This window comes from Sminthopsis crassicaudata, chromosome 2 (genome assembly GCF_048593235.1).
Source record: "Sminthopsis crassicaudata isolate SCR6 chromosome 2, ASM4859323v1, whole genome shotgun sequence".
Taxonomy (NCBI): domain Eukaryota; kingdom Metazoa; phylum Chordata; class Mammalia; order Dasyuromorphia; family Dasyuridae; genus Sminthopsis; species Sminthopsis crassicaudata.
The window spans coordinates 171,065,445-171,085,338 of NC_133618.1; the positions used below are offsets into that span (position 1 = coordinate 171,065,445).

At 34.2% G+C, this 19,894-nt stretch overlaps 1 protein-coding gene across 4 annotated transcripts in view; it reads left to right on the top strand.

Annotated features, from left to right (window-relative positions):
* The window catches only part of PAK5 (p21 (RAC1) activated kinase 5), a 436,232-nt gene that overhangs the window by 48,275 nt on the left and 368,063 nt on the right, over positions 1–19,894 (top strand). The gene's annotated exons all lie outside the window — the stretch shown is intronic.

Below are 19,894 nucleotides of genomic sequence, written 5' to 3' on the forward strand. Positions count from 1 at the left end.
ATTTTAAATTTACTTTAATTGAATATCAATTTATTAGATTCAGGACAATGTTCTAATCTGTCAAGGTCTTTTTGGATCCTGACAGTCATTTAAAGTGTTATCAATACCTTCCAGTTTTGTCTCATCTGAAAATCTGAGAGGCATACCTACCATTTGTGTTCTCACCCAAATTATTAATATAAAGGTTAGACAACACAGACTCAAACATAAATCCCTAGAACATTCTATGGGAGACCACCTGCCAAATATACAGTAGTATATTTGAGTATTATGAGTACTCCATGAATTAATCTGGTCATTTCTGAATCTATATAATTAAATTTTTTAGCATCTATCTTCCACTCTTTCCCACAAAAATAGCATGAGATATTTTTAACAATTTATTTGATATAATCTAGATAAATTGTATTTGTGGCATTTCCCTCAAAGACCAGTTTAGCGATCCTGCCAGTAAAAGAAATATGTTTAGTTTTGGCATTATGTGTTCCTGACCAATTCAAGCTGGCTATTTAAAATCTTCTTCCTTTTCTAGATGTTCACTAAATCTTTGATTTTTTCCCCAGAACCAAAATCATATTTGCTGGTCTATATTTGCAGATTCCATCCTCTTCTGTTTTTTTAAAAGATATGATATTTGCCTTTCTCCAGTCTAGTAGTACCTCTATTGTTTTCCACAATTTTTCAATTCCATTCACCAGTTCTTTTAGTCACCAAGCATATCATTCATTTGCTCTGGGTTACTTGAATTCATCAAGGGCAGGAAAGTTTTTTCTCACTTTTCTTGACTTATCTTAGGTATTAATTTCCCAGTCATGTCTAATGCAAAAGTGATTCTCTTTTTGACAGAAAAAATATAAGAAAAATAAGGATTGAACATCTCTGTCCTATCCTCTCTCTTATCACTTTTTACCACTCCATACAACCTCAAATAGGATTCTTCTTCCTCTTTTGATCCTCCTTTTCACCCCAATAAAAATAAAAAAACAAAAATTTGTCTTTATAGGATGTTTCAGAAATGAATTTTTATTACCAGCTTGATTCATTTTATATTTTTGTATTCCTGACTATACCAGCAGAACTATGTTATACCCTTAATTCATCTTCTGGTACTTAGCATTAAAAACCAAAGTGGAATGTTGAGTTCCCTGTGCATCAATATCAGTCTCTTTGGATCTCCCTTCATTCATAGGTCAAGTTTAATAAGGTCAAATATGTTAATCATTTCATTTACAAATGATGTGGGAAGAGAATTTGAACATAAAAAGGAGAGAAAGGAGGCAAAGAGATGGTTTGTCTTGATTGAGACAGAACAAGCCTTCATTCATTATTTTTAAGTGAAAGAATAAAGTCTTAAGTTGGAAGGCAGAAGATCATAGCTTTAAGGGTAATCTTGCACAAATCAATCAATCCTTAATTACAAAATTAAAGGATTGGATTAGATAGTCTTTAAGATCTATTAGAACTCTAAAAACTCATGATCTGGAATTTGGGGAAGGATGTGATGTGGCAGTGAAGTGAGCATGAGTTTGTCCTAATTTTTAAAGCAAATATGACAAAGGCCAGCCTTGGACATGGGGGTTGAAGTAGTTTGTGATGAATGAATCACGAATCCATGCATCTGGAGTTGAGCAAAAAACATAAAATGCATCTTAAAACTGTGTTCTGTTTGGCAGCTTCTCAAGTCTCTTTCTTTCTGGAGGCCTGCAGTATTCTTAAATTGAAAGTCTGGCTAGGATACAGAGATGGAGATGCTGTCACAATAAGACAAGGGATTAGTCCATATGACTTGCTAGTGGGGTTATAAACCACTCAGCTGTGATATTAGTTTTAGAAAGGATGCTGTCACTCTATAACTGATGTCAAGAAAAGTTTAAGAAAGGATTTCAGGAAACTTTAGCCCACACCAAATGCTATGGTTTTAAGGGAATTTCTGATAGAAACGAAACTCAAAAGCCTTTAAAATATTGTTTTAAATGTTCTCATTCATACTGCAACTAAGTCTGAAGGATTGGTCATATCTACTTTGTGAGTTCATATCAAAGAGAAAAAACACTGTAAGGCCATTATCAGATCTCATTGCCCGGATTTTCCTTTAAATCATTAACAGTTTATCTCACAATATCCTAAAGCTTCTGCCTTAAAAACTGGATGCTTCTCATAAGAAAAAAAAATTAAAGTTTGTAACATCCTATTTCATGGAAGAGTTTTTTGTTTTATAGGTTTTTTTTTTTACTGGTAAATAATAATGATTGGGATGATGTTAGACAAAGCAAGGGGCTATTAACACAGAGATACTCATTTCCAGAAAATTTTTGGTCTATGGGTCATTATTATTCTCATGAATTCAGAAGGTGGAGAAAATGAAAGGAAAAAACCAACCCTGCAAAATTACATATTCAGAACTTGAGAATATCTCTCATTGAACCAAGATTCCTCCTTCTTCATGATTGTAGCTGCCTTCACATCTTTTCTTCTTTGTCTTATTTCTATTTCTCTTCTCACATTCTTACCACATATAATTAGGGATAATTGCTTTGTAAGAATTATTAAAGGAACCACAGAATAATAAAATTAGATACTTTAGTTAAATCCAGGAAAAACAGTCACCTTGCTCCCCCCCCCCATTTCCTCCTAACATTGAGTATGTACACATACATTCCTTTCTACACTGGGGTATATTTGATTCACAAGGCCATATCAAAGAACTTAAGAGTTGGAAGGAACCATAGTGAATACCTAGTCTAATTTTCTAATTTTTGTGTGTGTCATAAATCCTTTTGGCAATGTGGTGAAGCTATATACTCATTTTCAGAACAATGTTTTAATATTTGTAAAATACATTGAGTTGAAAATAATACCAATTATTTGAAATAGTTATCAAAATGTATTATTTTAAAGTTTCAGACCTCAAATCCAACTAGTCCAACTTCTCCATTTTACAGATGAGGAAACTGATCTAGGCAAGAGAAGGGACTAATTCCACATAGGTAGCAGACTTAGTGTTTGAACCCATATCTTTTGACTTAAAACTTTTCCTTTGTCCAGAAAATAATAGAAAAAGTCATCATGAAGCTACAGCATAGTGAAGGGAAACCAAAAAGAAGCAACAAGTAAGTTATAGCTAGGCCACAAAAAGGGCTCTGCACACAGGGACCTAATAAAGATTTGTTGGATTGAATAGTTAACCAATGAAGACAATGGAAAGAGCTGTAGTGAAGAACACAGAACTGTTTTTAATTGGTACCAACAGCATGATGCTTCTTTGTGAAATGTTTCCATCTTGCACACCCAGCATGTATCTCCCATCCTAAACTATGGTTGGCAGCACTACATGAAAGTCACATGTCAAGTGATAATGGTAACATCAGGTGTGTGGGTGGCTAAGGCGAGTGAAATTGAATACAAGGCAATGCATAAAGAAAAATAAAGATTTTTTTGAAATATCTTCAACACTGTAAATGTTTTACTGTCTTATGAAAAGTCCATTTCTAAATTTCTAATTATTTTATCAAGGCACAGAATTTTAGAACTGAAAGGTGTTTTAGAGATTATCAAGTTCAACTCCTGTCATTTTACAAATGTGGAAACTGAGGCCTAGAGAGGTTGTGTTTGGAAAAACTCCAATTTACTCATCTTTCCTTTGTACAGAGAGAAGGTAATAAAGCTAAATTTTGTGAAGCTCTTTGATATTATAGCTACTGAAGAGTTCTTTAAATTGATAAAATTTTAAGTGATTGTAACAAAATTCATAGAAAATCTAGTTCTAGAAAAAGTTTAAATATTCAACATTGCTTCATTCAGTTTTTTACTCAACAATGAATTCCTATGGACAGCTAGGTAGCACAGTGTCAGGAAGACCTGAGTTCAAGCCACTTACTAATTGTATGATCCTGGGCAAGTTAATTTACTTTGATTGCCTCAAACAAAGCACTGTTTTATAAACTATGGGAACTATTTTTTAAAAGGAAAAGTTGGGATCTCTGTTCTCTATATAATCTCATTATCCAACCTTATTGCAGTGACAAAAGAGGCATGTGAGAAGAAAAAAAAAAAGGAAAAAAAAAAACCTAAGTAGTAATACTGTACATTAAGTTTAGACCCAAAAAAATGTGAGGGCTAAAATTCATTATGAGAAATCTCTCTAAATATTAGAGAAATTGTTAAAAAAAAAAAAAAAGCCAAACAGAAAAATTGCAAAAGGCTTCATGGAGGAGGTAAAATTTGAACTAGGCCTTGCTGGTTGGGTAGAATTTGGATAGTTCAAGAAGAGATAGAAGGACATTGTAGATGGGGAGCTCACCAAACTTCTTTAATTCTATGTCCAGAAAATCTTTTCAAAATTTGTTCTTTTAAAAGATTCCTAGAAAATAATTTTTCTATTCAATCAAACAAACATTTATTGAGCATCTACTATGTGCCAGGCATATAGAGACAGTCCCTGCCCTGAAGGAAGTTATATAATGGGGGGAGTTGAAAAGGTGGGAGTAGGGGGGTATCCATTAGGGAGGTGACCAAGAAGAGCTGTTGATGGAAAATGAAGTTATCTCAAAAGTTGAGATATAAAGCAAGGTTTTGGGAGGTATCTAATCCTTTACCCTCTAGCCCTCCAATCAGAAAGGAGAGAAAACTGAGTATGAGTTGAGATATTGAGTACCAAGACCTGAGTCAAACTGCATGGTGAAATTTTGAGTGATTAGCTCATTCTTGGGCAGGGTGAGGAGGAACCTTTGGGAAGAGTTTGGCAGGTCATGGGTCCTGTGGAGTCAAAGCCATGCAGCGTTGCATCAACAAACTAATAAATGCTTGCAGATCTATTATGAACTTAGTGAAGTAGAAAGAGAATTGTCCTTTAGAGATCTTAGAATTTGCAAATGCAGTGTTTATGCATAATGACCAATATAGGTCCTAAGAATTAGACTCACTCATCTCTATTAAAAGACTCATGTAGAGCAGAAGTCTCAAATTTGGGACAACAGGCAGCACCCATAACACATTAACATGAGCCTGAACCTAGAATAAAAATATAATTAGGAAATATTTGACAAAATGAATAAAAATAAAATAAGCCATGAATAATATTCATATGTGGCTTTCTAAGTCAATGTGCACCCTTACATATGGATGAGTAGCCCCATTTCTCTTTGAGTTTGACACTCCTGGAGATGAGGGGTGCACAAGCTATCAGACCTGATCTCTGTGTTGGTTGGTTTTACTTAATTTTTTTTTTCTTTGTTAAAAGGGAAGTTTCAATAAGTCTATGTGGGGTAGAGATGGAGAAAATATATTTGGGTAAATTATTAAGATGTATTGGGTCTGTGTCTCCTTTTCTGAATCCCAAATTTGCCTTATTGCTCTTTCTAGAGAAGTCAATTAACCATTTGGTGCCTTAGTTTCCTCATTATTAAAATAAAGTGATTAGATTCAATGACACTTAAGGTACTTTCTAACTCTGAATCTATGATACTGTGAGTCATCAACTGGGATACAGTGAGATTGTAAAGAGTTTTAAATGTCTAGTTGGATTTTATGTTTCATTCTGGAAATAAGAGTTTATTCAATAGGAGGAATGATATAAATAGATTTATACTTTGCAAAAACTCACTTTGGCAACTGAGTGGAAGATGGATTGACTGCTATTACTATAGTGATAAGGGTCTGAACTTGTGGTTTATAAAATATATATCAATACTAATTTTTAAAATTAAGATTCCTAAGATTCTATTATAATATAAACTTATATGTAGAATTTTCCTTTTGAGACAAAAATTACAGATCTAAAAAGTTCTTTTATTTCAATTTCAGATACAACATGGAGTAGTAAATAGTTTTCTTGTGGAAGAAAGATTCTCTGTGATTGGAGAATATTAGTCATTTATTACCTATGGTTTTTATATTTATAAGAAGAATGTGAAAAATGGGGGAGGAGGAACTAGAATGTTATCATCCCTAGACTCAGTAGCTGAAAGGGTTCCCAAGTAAAACTTAACACCAAATAGTTAGAAGGTTAAAGCTATATCAACAAACCAATAAATGTTTGCATATCTTAGTGCAATGGAAAGAGAATTGTAAAGTGTAAAGATCTGTTAGAATCTACAAATGAACCACTGATATTTGTAAATGACATTCTGTAAATTTGGCTTGGTTTCAAAGTTCCTAAACTCTGGTGCATTTGGTTTTACTTCTTTTCTCTTGTAACTACCAACCTTGCCTTGGTTCACTCCTTGGTCTTGGTAATAAGTGTTGTAGTAAATAGAACACTGAACCTGGAATCAAGAAAACCTCAATTCAAATCTTTCCTCAGATACTTTATTAACTGGGCAAATCAATTTTGTTCCTCAGCTCCCTCAACTTACAAATGTGGAATCCATGACAGCTGAAGGCCTTTCTATCTCAGAATCTATGATCCTGTCAGTACCCAGCTCCAGTATATTTGCTCTGATTCTTTCGATGTTTACTTAGCTTTTTATCACCACTCTTTCTTGACCTTGAGTTTCTGCTTAGGCCTTAACTGTTCAGATATCAAACCCATTATTCCACCTTGATTCTCAACTTCAGTATATCATTTGGGTCTGAATTATTTTCTTGAAGGGCTATTAACTTTCAACTCTAACTTTAATAACTCACATTTATTACTTAACTATTAAAAAACCTTCCAATGCTGGCTTCTAGCCCTCCTCCATGATTCACTACTTCCTATCATACCAATGTGAAAAGAGGGAAACATACTTATGATGTGGATTTGAGATAAAACATGAATCACTTATTTTGGACTTCAGGTTGATAGGAAATCAAGAATATGTAGTTTGCCACCTAATGGTAGTGTATTCTACTGAGAGGAAAATTATATAAGTGGGAAAAATAGAGTAAAACTTCATGAATACTGAGATAAAACCTAATAACAGTTGTAAAGAGATGTCCAATGGTATGAGGAATTAGACAACGTGAACAAAACTAATTATCTATTATAATCTCTGCATGTTCAACAGTTAAAAAAGGTTTTATGCTGGAGAGTAGGGTTTTGGTAGGTAGAATTTGACCAATAAAAAATTTTCCAGAATAAAAATAAGTTTATATATAAACATATTTTTGTAGTAACATAAAATACTTCATTCACAGAACATTTATTAAGCACCTAGTCCATGTAACATACTATATTAGGCTCAAAAAAAGATGTCAAGATAAATAAGACATGGTTACTGGTTCCAAAACTTTACAATATAGTGCGAAAATTATGAATGACAAATCACTTAATAAGTGCTTACTATGTGAAAAGCACTGATGATACTAGTAGAAAATTAGGATGGTCTCCACTCTCAAGGAACTACTTCTAATGAGGGAGACAATACATATAAACAGTTTTGGCTATAAGTCAGATGTAAAGGTCACATGGCTCTTAGGATGCACTGAAAAAAGATTATGTTGCATATTCTTTAATATCATTCCTATTGATAAAATAATATCATTTCTTTTTTAAGATTTTTATTTAGTATTCTATTTTCCCAAGTTACATTTCAAAACTGTTTTTGACATTCATTTTTAAAATTCTGAGTTCCAGATGCTCTCCCTTCCCCCAACCCTTTGAAATATAAACAATTCAATATAGGTTTTACATGTGTAGTCATGCAAAACATTTCCATGAAAGTCATGTTGTAAAAGAAAACATAGAACAAATAAGCAACCCTCAAAACCAAAGAAAGCAAAAAAAAAGTATGCTTCAATCTGTATTCAGACACATCAATTCTTTCTCTGGGTATTGAGAGCATTTTTTATCATAAGACCTTCAGAATTCTCTTGGATCATTGTATTGCTGACAATATCATTTACAACTGATCATATTACACTATTGCTATTTTGTTTTTATAAAGTACATTTCAATTTTCATCAGCTCATGGAAATTTTTTCATGTTTTTCTGAGAGCATCCTAATTATCATTTTAATAATACAATAGTATTTCATCTTATTAAATATCACAATTTATTCAGCCATTCCACAATTGATTAACATCCCCTCAATTTCCAATTCTTTGACCCAAGAAAAGAGCTACTATAAATATTTTTGTACATATAGGTATTTTTCCTTTTTAAAAAATCTCTTCTACAGACCTAGTAGAGGTATTGCTAAGTGGTGTACAATTTTATAGCTTTTTGGGCATAGTTCCAAATTTCTCTATAGAATGGGTGAATCAGTTCACAACTCCACCAAAAGTTTATTAATGTCTCGTTTTTCCAACATCCTCTCTAACATTTATAATTTTCCTTTTCTGTACTATTTGATGATCTAATTATTAGATCAGAATTATTTTATTTTGTAATTCACCAATCAGTAATGAGTCAGAACATTTTTATATGATTATTTCATCTGAAAACTGTTCATATTTTCTGATAATTTAATCAATTGGGGAATGGGTCTCATTTTTATAACTTTGAATCATCTCTCTATCTCTCTATATATTTGAGAAATGGGGCCTTTAACAGAAAAAAAAAAAAAAAACCAACAACTTGCTTCACATTTTTTTACTCTTGCTAACTGTATTCTCTCCCTCCATTTATTTTATTCTCTCTTTCCTTCATTCTGCCCCTCCTTAAAAGTGTTTTGCTTCTGACTAGTCCTTCTCCAATCTACCTCCCTCCTATCAGCCTCTTATTCTTCCCCTCCTTCTAGCCTATAGGGTAAGATGGATCTCTGTACCCAATTGAGCGTGTATATTATTTCCCTTTTGACCCTATTATGATGGGTTTCATTCCCCCTTTATGCTTGCCTCTTTCCCCCCCATGGTAAAACCTTTCCTTGCCTCTTTCATGTGTCATAATCTACCCCACTCTACTTCTCTTTCCCCTTTCTTTCTAGCACATATCTCTCTCACCCTTTAATTTTATTTTTTAAGACATCATCCCTTCACATTCAACTAACACCTGTTTCTTCTTCTACCTTTATATACTTCTATCTGCCCAAATAATTTCTTCTCAGTTACAAATAGAATAATACATGTAGAAATGTAAACAGATTAAGCTTGTTAATTTTCTTATTATTGTATTTGAAAGTTAAAATTCCTATTCAGCTCTGTTTTTTTTCATCAAGAATTCTCCAAAGTCCTTTATTTCATTAAATATCCATTTTTCTTTTGAAGGATTATACTTAGTTTTTCTGGTTAGGTGATTCTTGGTTGTAATCCTAGCTCTCTTGCCTTCTGGAATATCATATTCCAAGATTTTAGGCCTTTAATGGAGAAGCTGCTAAATTCTGTGTATTTCTGACTGTGATTCCATGATATTTGAATTGTTTCTTTCTGGCTAATTGTAATATTTTCTCCTTGACTTGGGAGCTCTGGAATTTGGCTATAATATTCCAGGGGGTTTTCATATTGGAATCTCTTTCAGGAGGTAATAAGTGTATTCTTTCAATTTCTATTTTACCCATTATGGTATATGAATGTTATGGAATATTATTGTTCTGTAAGAAATGACCAGCTGGATGATTTCAGAGAGGCCTGGAGAAACTTACATGAACTGATGCTGAGTGAAATGAGCAGGACCAGGAGATCATTATATACTTCAACAACAATACTGGGCAGCTAGGTGGCGCAGTGGATAGAGCACCAGCCCTGAATTCAGGAGACCCAAGTTCAAATCTGGTCTCAGCACTTACTACTTCCTAGCTATGTGACCATAGGCAAGTCACTTAACCCCAGCCTCAGAAAAAGGAAAACCAAAAAAACCAACAATACTATATGTATTCTGATGGAAGTGGATATCTTCAACATAGAGAAGAGCTAATCCAATTCCAATTGATCAGTGATAGACAGAATCAGCTACACCCAGAAAAGGAACACTGGGAAATGAGTGTAAACTGTTAGAACTGTTAGCATTTTTTTGTTTTTCTCTCCAGGTTATTTTTATCTTTCGAATCCAATTCTTCCTTTGCAGCAACAACAACAACTAAATTCGGTTCTGCACATATATATTGTACCTATGATATACTATAACATATTTAATGTGTGTGGGAAAGCCTGCCATCTAGGGGAGGGGGTAAAGGGAAGGGAGGGGAAAATTCGGAACTGAAGGGAGTACAAGGGATAATGTTGTAAAAAAATTACCTATGCATATGTACTGTCAAAAAAAGTTATAATTATAAAATTAATTTTTAAAAATCTCTATTTTACCCTCTGGTTCCAGAATATCAGGGCAGATTTCCTTGACAATTTCTTTCTTTCTTTTCCATTTTTTTTTTTTTTTTTTGATCATGGCTTTCAGGTAGTACACTATTAAAAATTTCCCTTCTGATCTGTTTTCTAGATCAGTTGTGTTTCCAATGAGATTTCACATTGTGTCTATTTTTTCATTCTTTTGATTTTATTTTATTGTTTTTTGATTTCTCATAAAGTCCATTTGCTTCTATTTGTTCAATTCTAATTTTTAAGAAATTATTTTCTTCAGTTAGTTTTTCCAATTGTCCAATTCTACTTTTAAAGGAGTTATTTTTCTTCAGAGGGTTTTTCCCCCAATTTGGCCAAAATTGTATTTTTGTACTTCCTTTACTATTTGGTCTTGTCTGATTTTAAGGTGTTATTTTCTTCAGCAATTTTTGGGTGTCCTTTAACAGACTTTTGACTTATTTTTCCTTTATTTTCTTTATTTCATTCTCATTTCTCTTCCCAGTTTTCCCTCAATTTCTCTGATTTGATTTTCAAAATCATTTTTGAACTCTTCCATTGTCTGAGACCAATTTACATTTTTCTTGGGGGCTTTGGATATAGAAGTTTTGAATTTGTTAACCTTCTTAGTGTGTGTTTTGATCTTCCTTGTCACCCATAGTAACTTTCTACGGTCATAATCTTTTTCTGATGTTTGCTCGGTTTCCCAGTATTGACTTTTAACTCTTTGTTAAAGTAGGTCTATGCTTCCATAGTGGAGTACAATTTCTCAAGGTTCAGTGGTTTTGTGCATCTATTTTTAGAGATCCTTCTAAGGACCTGTAACTTTTCAGTTCTTCCCAAGGTAGTATGATCCAAGGAACTGTGTATTTACTACTCTCCTGGTCTGTGCTCTAGTCTATGAGTGATCACATGCACTCTTCATGGAACTGTGAGGAAAGTTCCTGGTGGGCTAAAGCCCCTCCTTGCCCTGGGATTGCCATCTAGGACTATGACCCAGATCTGAGTATGGACAAAGCAACAGAGCCCTGCCTCAATGATAGCCAAAAAAAAATTCCTGTAATAATCTTCTGACAGTTGTTCAACCCTCTTACCATCTTGGGCTGAGAGCTCTGGAAGCCAAAACTGAGGCTGCTGCTGTGAATCACTGGCTCCTGCCCAGGACAGTGCTCCTTAACCTGGTACAGCAGATTTTTCCAGTTGTCCTAGGCTGGAAAATTGTTTCACTTTGTCTTGTTATGGCTTCTGCTGCCTTAGAAAATCAGTATTTAAAGGTATTTGGAGGGGTTTGGGGGAGAGTCTGCAAGTCCCTGCCTTTACTCTACCATCTTGGCTCTGCCCCAAACTCTTATCTATTTCTAATGTTAACCAATCAACATCATTGAGAAATTTGATGATGAGAGCATTCTTTTCAGGGTTTTTGGTAACTGTGGCTATTGAGGAAATAGGGCCTATAGAGGGAAGTTTTGCCTATATCTCTGTTGGTGATATGTCCTGGTGCAGCAGGGCTGGGAGCAGGACCATTGATCTTGGGATTCCTGGGGCTTCTGTGATATCTTACATTTAATGGCAGTTGGTGTTGGTGATGGAAGGTCTGGCTGACCCCTTCTTCCATAAAAGGGACTCCCTATGACAATAGATGTAGAGACTCTGCCAGAATTAAGACCAATGCTGTGAAGGCAGGGATAGTCAGAGATTTTGGGCTTAGCATCTTGAACTTTTTCCACCAAAGTCTGAGGTGGGAGCTAAAGTGGTGATGGTAGTTTGACCCATTTGGCACATGCTGCTTCCTGCTTATTCCTCAGATGACTCATTTGTCATTGATAGCAATATATATACCTAGAGAAGAGTTATGATAAACAGAATAGGAGAACTGAATGACAAGAAGACAAAATAGCATGAGATCAGATGAGGGAAAAATTTCTATCACAAGACATCCTCTTTCTGTCCTTTTCTGATGATATACAATATAGAAGCATCACTTTTTTCATTCTTAAAATAAGGGGTTTCATGTAAATGTAATAAATTTATAACAATAACACAATAATAATATTAGACAGTACTTTAAAATATTCAAAGCACTGTGCATCCATTACCTCATAGTGAAGGTTTTTTTTTTTTTTTTTTTTTTTTTACTTCCTACATTATATGAACACTACTAATAACGAAGCATCTTGATACACACTTTAAGGCTTACAAAGTACCTTTCCTACAGCCATCATGTGATGTAGAATGTTATAATCTTAATTTTAAAATTAAGAAATAGGGATCCATAGAGTTTAATTAAAATGCCCATTGTTGTACAAATGGTAAATATTGGAATTAGGATTTGAACACAGATTTTAGACAGGATAGCTGCTTAATACCGTGCTATAAAACTGTATCCAAACTGAGTTGGACACTTAAGATCATCCACACTAAGGCTAACACATTTTGTTCTAAAACAATATACAGTTAATTTAGTGAAATGAAGCAAGGACATAGACACCTTCCATCTAAATATGTCGTAAGTGCTATGCTTAGGCATTGGCATTGGTCCCAGGTATTGCTGGTGGCAAAGCACTGATTTTTAAGCCTGAATTTTGTGTCTTTTCTTTAACTTTCATATCCAGGTCAAGCCAACCTTCACATGCACTGAAGCAATAAAACAAGTTGACAAGAAACTTGCCTATTTGATTTTGGTACATGTTAGACATTCTAAATCTGAAAATGGGGAAATCAAAACCAGGCATTAAAGATGACCTAGCTCTCAATGAAAGTTTAAGTCAGTTATTTATGGATTGTAGCTTCATTCAAGGTCTAGTCTGGGGGGTGGAGAAAATGGAAACGATTTCTTTTAAGAGAAGACTTTATAGCTCTGTTGACCCCATTGGTCTTCAGCAGTATGTTGTACAATGTTCTGTACCGCCAGAAAAGGATGACCATACTGATAAATGATGTACTGAAAGAAATACTAAGTTAGAATAATAGTCTGTACATCTCAGTACTCTGCTAATTGCACCAAGACATATTTTGCAGATTTTGTCTCATGGTATTGCCACTGAGTCAGAATTATTTTCTAAGCATCACAAGTCACTTTAGAATAGTCTTAAGTTATAGAGAAATTGAGATCAATATTGATTTTTAAAGTTTCCATGCCAATGAAGTTCTATAGTATTAAAGTAACAGGATGAAAATATGATCATACTTTGAGGATCTGGAATTTTTCATATATGATTACCTCTCCCAAAATAGATTGCATTCATTTTAGTAATTTAGTAGATAACTTTTGAGAATCTCTATGGCTCACAGTTTTCCACCTGATGAAAAACCTCTTCAAGCTTGGTCCTACCTGCTCTATCTCTGGGCCTGAATTCAAAACCTTGGCAGTTTGGTCAGGGTTATGCAACTTGTCATAACTTGAATTTTGCTGACATTGTCTTCTAGGACTTTGGGCTACTTCCACCTTATAGTGAGGCATTAAGGGAAGACTTTAGGAGAGGGTCTTAGGAGAAAACTGATAGTCAAAGAGGTTAAGTGCTCAAAAATATTAAGTGAACAAAGAGGCTAAACAAAAGGATTAAATTACATTTCCCATATTTACAGAACTTGAGAGTAGTAGAGCTGGGAGTCTAGTATTGCTTCCTTACAAAAATCATGTTGCCATCTTCCCAGTATTTACTTTGGTTTTTAGTGATCTTACCTTTTATAGATTCTGTATGCCCAAACCCTGCTTTTAATGATAAGCATTATATTTCACTTCTGAGCAACCCCAAGATTTTCACCTTTAGAAATAATAAAGTACATTATACTTTATGTATAAGCTTTTCCTCTCAGTGTTCTTAAAACAATATTGCACTTTCTTTGCAGCTCTTCATACCCTCTCTCTCATGAAATGATATTTAAGGAACCTCCTACTGCTTACATATTGCTGTGAACCATCCCTGCAGTTACATGAGATTCCAAACAGTGGAATTAAATTTCTTAAAGCAATAGTGTCCAGTAACCCACTCAACAGAAATGACAAATTACATAATGTAAGGAAAATAAGATTTGAGTCACAAACCAAGAAATGTGATTTGCCTGGATCCTAGATGACTCTCTGGCCAGAGTGAGAAATTATCCAAAAGTAACATATGTGGCAGTGCTGTGATGTGGGAAAGAATAAAAGGAAGTCTATGGCATGTGATTTTTCTTCATAAAACAGCCTGGAAAGCTATTTGAGCTGCCTCTGGTAATGTGGCCAGCTGGGCTTTGTGAATAGTCAGAGATATAATCAAGAGACTTATGAAAATGCAGAACTTTGCTACATATTAAAAATCCTGTCATGAAAAGAACTCTCAAAAATATAGAGAGTGAAATAGCAGTGAGTGTGGGGACAGAAAGCACAAAATAACAATGTTGATTGATTTCCTATAATTAAAAACTAAGTCAAAAATACTCTGCATGAATACTGAAGCCAATATTCAGGTAGATCTATGATTTCATTAATGTGAAAGTTCCTTCTGGAGCATCAGAGCATAATTTAGACCAGACTAGCCTGAATTGTCAAGGTTCTATCATACATTTACCACAGGTTATGCCTTCAATATGCCAATTATTTTTCATCATTCACCATGTAAGCAGATCATCTTCTTTTTCCATTGCACATTTCTTTGACAACATTCTTTGCTTATATCAATGACCATTTATTAAGTCTCTACTATGTGCCTGGCATAGTATTCCATCCTTCATTTTTCTTTCCTCCATTTTGAGGTGGGCAATGATTCAGTGGATAAAGTTCTGGAGATGAAGTCAAGAAGATAAGAGTTCAAATTTTATGCATACTAGCCTTGTGACCCTAGGCAAGTCATTTAAGCCTGTAAGCTTCAGTTTTCCCAAATGTAAAATGGGGATAATAAGATCCTCACCTCATAAAACCTACTTCACAGGGTTGTTGGAAAAATCAAAGGAAACAATATGTGAAAAGTGCTTAGCATTTAACAAACAAGAGTCTTCTTATTATCCCCTCCTCCATAGGTTTTTATAATTTATTATGCATCACACAATTTACTTTCCCATAGCCTTCTGAGTGATAGTCAATTTAAATTCTTCAGAAGCTACATAACTCACAGCCATACAACACACTCAGTAGAATATCAGTGTTTTTTTTTTTTTGTTTTGTTTTGTTTTGTTTTGTTTTTATAATGCTCCTTTTTCAGGGAGAAGTTAGAATTAGTTAAAAGAAATTTTCAACTTTTCACAGTTAATCAGTTCTGCTCCCCTCCTTTTTAAAATCTGATCTCAAGTAATTATCTATTTGCAGGATCTATCTAAGAGATAATATACAGATGATTGAGGATATTCAAACAACAATGTTATCTCTATTATAACATTAGGCATTTTGAATAGCCCATATAGTCACCTGATTAAAAGAGAGCCTTTAATAAGGCTAAATCACATTATTTAAAAATAGACCAACAATTACTACAGTTGGATTGTGAATTCTATATAATTTTTCTTTGAATATGTGATAGTAATGGTGTGATCTTCTGCAGAATTTAACTTGTGAAGGACTGGATGTTCCTTTCAAATACCATTATTCAGAATGATCTTGATGTGTATGTAAATTATTCTCATAAAAAATATTATTCATATGTGAAATAATACATATAGATCAGTAGTTAATAATGTCCTCTAAGCTTCCTTTTTTGCTATTGAGGTCCAGAATTCTTTTCCTTATCTTTAGTATCTCCTCTTTTGATTTATTAGAAATAAAAACTTGTGTTCTCACAATTATCTTGCCACCAAAATGGATCTCCTTTATCGATGTCAATTTCGTCTAAAACAGCTACTTTTCCCATCTTTGGGCTCCCTAGTTCCTTTGTACCACCTTTAAAATAGAATCTGGCACAGTGGTATTAGATTCCTTTGAAATATATTGTCTTAAATGGTAAAAAAAAATGTTATAAAAATTTTGCAGATCTTTTCCTTTATATTTTCCATTTGTTGTTTTCTTTCCATTTTCATTCTTGCTTGCCCAGGACTTATTTTTTATTCCACTCCCTCTACTCTGTTAGCTTTGAGTTAGCTAGAACAAGAAATAGAGTTTTCTGATACTGACTGAATGCACATTAAATAGAAAAACAAACAAACAAACAAACAACAACAACAACAACAAAAACAGAGGTAAGAGTTTGAATTTTCTCCTGAGTCAATTTCCCTCTGCCATGAGGTGGTACTGAGTCCCCAAGAAAGAGCTTTTTAATCTTTTATTTAATGAGTGACCCTATGATTTGATATGTACCAGTCACTAGTGGAGAACTGTTTTCTATTTCATCTGCTTCTTTTCCAGCTCATAGGAAAAATGGACATGTGGGCTAAATAAGTAAATAGCATATTCTGATAGGAAACGCTTGGTGTGTTCTGCCAGATGTTCTGATAAATTTATTTCATTGTTAATATTGGACACAAAGAAGGAAGGATCTAGGATTAAACCCTGTAGGTATTTCAAGATGTGCCATCCCTCTTCCTTTAATATTACATGTGGCATTTTAGATTTGATTAATTTAAATTTTAAAGTAGTATGAAATTCTGACTACAAGATTATAGTTGGATGGACATTAGGATGAATATGAATTTAATTCGTTTTTACTCCATTTTTATTCGTGGCATATTTGGAATTTGTAAATAATGGAATTGATGGGGCAATGTAATCATATCTTTATAGCATATAACCTGACTAGAAAAGCAGTAGTTGAAGATTTAACACTTAAGTCTTTGGGGGTTTTTTTCTTGGTCATTCTCTACTCTTCTACTGAGCCAAAAGAGCTGGGCTCCTCTGTTCTGAATCTGGGCCCAATGAGCCCCTTAAGGTTCTTCTAGTATATCAGGCATATGTATGGTATACCTCACTGTATCTTATTAATCAATATCCATCATTTTATATTCATAGGAAATTTAGTAGCATTATTCAATGTTTAGACTTATATTGTTTTAGGGTCTAGATTTATTACTTAAGAAGATGGTATAGTAATGAAGTACTCAAAATGGAAAGACCTGAGTTCATCTGTCACCAGATATCTGCTGTCTGTGCTACCTTGAGCAAATGAAGTCAGAGCCTTTTCCTCCCTCCCTCTGTCCTAATTCCATGTAAGGGGATAGAAGAGGAATCTGAAAAGAGTACAAAAATAGAATCTTCCTCTTAGAATTATTTTGAAGATAAATTAAATAATATTTGTCAGGCATTTTTCAAATCTAAAAGTGCTATAAAAAATTATTATTAATAGATATCTTTCTGCTGAGCTAAGGATTTCATAGTATTGCATGTTTCATGATATATACATTAAAAACTTCTCTTTATTGCTTGAGTGGGATTGTTTTTTGATGGAGTTCAGCCTGTCAGACTCTCATGACTTATAGTTTAACATCTTTGTGTGACTATCATAGGGCAATAGGCCTTACAAGGGGCACAGAGACAGAAAGTGGAAAATAGGAGTCATGTTAGTCAGTAAAATTCTCCTATATTGTTCAAAGTGTTCAGGCTGGTCCAGGATCATGACTAAGGCTGCCCCAAAGAGCATATCCTGTATGTATAAGAACTATAGCAAGTAGTAGTGAATTCCACCTTCTACAAGAAGTCTTTTGTTGTTTCCCTTATTGTTATTATTAGGGGCTTCTATCTATCATCTTTAATCTAGCTTGTACATAATTTGTCTGCAAATAAATGTTTGTATGTTGTCTCTCCCATTAGAAAGTGAACTCCTTGAGAGCAAAGACTGATTTTTTTCTTGTTTTGTTTTTGTTTTTCCTTCCTTTGTAACCCCAGAACAAGTACTTACTTTTCTTTTCTTTCTTTTTTTTTTTTTTTTTAGAAGCAATTTTGATTAAGTGGCTTGCTCAGAGTTATGCAGTTAGGAAGTATAAAGGGCTAGAACTGAGCAGATGCACTTAACCTAGCACTTAATGCTAATTACCAATTGGACAATTCTCTATTAACATGTTTGGAGGATGACTCCACTCAACTCTATGCTGGCTCGATCTATGGATGTGGTGAGAGAAGGGAGGAGAGATCAGAGATGGAGTAGGAGAAAGAGGATCATACTTGGGTGGTGGAGAGAAAGGAAGGTGTGGGAGGTTGCTAGATCTAATCCCCTGCCAGTGACCCCAAAAGACCAAGAATAAAGACTTTTGCTTATCCTGACTTCGGCTGATTCTAAGATATCCAGGGTACTAATGTGGGCACAACAAGGAAGTGTTAAGTGTTTGAGACCAGATTTAAACTCAGATCCTCTTGACTCCAGGCCAATACTCTATCCACTTGCCCTCTAGCTACCCCTTAAACAAGTGCTTGTTGACTTGATTCTACAATCTATCTGACAGGTGGTCAATAAGTCTTTGCTTAAAGATTTCAAGTGAGGGGTAGATAATTGTCTCCAGAAACAGTCTATTCCAATTTGCAAACCTCTAATCAGAGATTTTCCTTGCTTATTTGCAATCTCTACTCTGTATTCCTAGTTTAGATTCTGGGAATAAATTGGAAAAAAAATCTAATTTCTCTTCCATACATTTTTTTCCCAGATATTTGAAGAGAGGAATCATGCCCCCTTTCTTTTCTATAAAAGTAAATTCCTTCTATTTTCTTTAACTGACTCTAAAATGGTATAGTGCTAATGCCCTTCACCAACTAGAGTGTCTTTCTCAGACCATTTTCCTGTTTATGAGTGCCCTTTCTTTTGATGCAGTCTAATTAGGTTAAAGTATAGTATTGTTTTCTTTATCCTGAATATAATGTCTCTCAATTCAATCTAAGATACAATTAACTGTAATGGTGCCATTTCACAGTCATATCAGATATATATAATCTAGCTCATCTCCATTATTTTTTCCTAGCTAAATTTATTCCCATTCTACTATCACCATCTAAGGGGTGCCTAGAAGTGAGTAAAGAACACAGGAAACTTGTTATCTCTAATTTCTATTCTAAGTTTGGCTACTTTATTCTTACTCTATTCCAACCTTCCCTTAAGTGTTGACAACCTTAGTTTATTCTGATTCAGAACACATCATGATGTGCCCCTAGATTTCCAAAAGAAATAGTCTCAGCCCTTTGCCAGTTTGCAGAAGTGTCCACATAAGCTTAACAACTAAAATATGCAACTCGGCTGCAGAAGCTAAGGAAATATTGCCAAATGTTGTTGCAAGATATGTTATTTCATAGTTTGTATTGATGCAAAGTGGGGAAGAATCCAATATTAAATCCTTAAGCACTGTAGGTACATCAACCTTTTTCCTTAAATATTATCTTTGGTATTTTAGGTTTGCTCTCTTTAAATTTCAAAATAATGAAGAATTCTGATTCTAAGTTTATAGTTGGATAGAAATTGGAATTAATATAAATTCAATTGAATTTGCTCTGTTATCACCTAGTTGGTCATATTAGAGGAACATTTTATCAACAGAATATTTGATGTTTGTGGGTAGTGAGACTAAGGAATAAAATAGGCGAACTTTTATGGGCTGAAAACTAAAGAGAGAAAAAGTAGTAAGGGGACTTCAACACATGAGTCTTTGGAGTTCCTTTTCTTGGCCTTAGGCTTTCCTTCAATTGAGCCAATAGGACAAGGCTCTCTACCTCTGTCATTTTTCCTCTCTGTTATTAATGGTCCAAAGAACATTTCATGGCTCTTCTACTCTTGCCAGGGGATGGCAAAGTCCATCTCCTAAAACTGGAATAGTAATTAGCCATTAATCAATTTCTGTACCATAAATTATAGGATTTGTAGG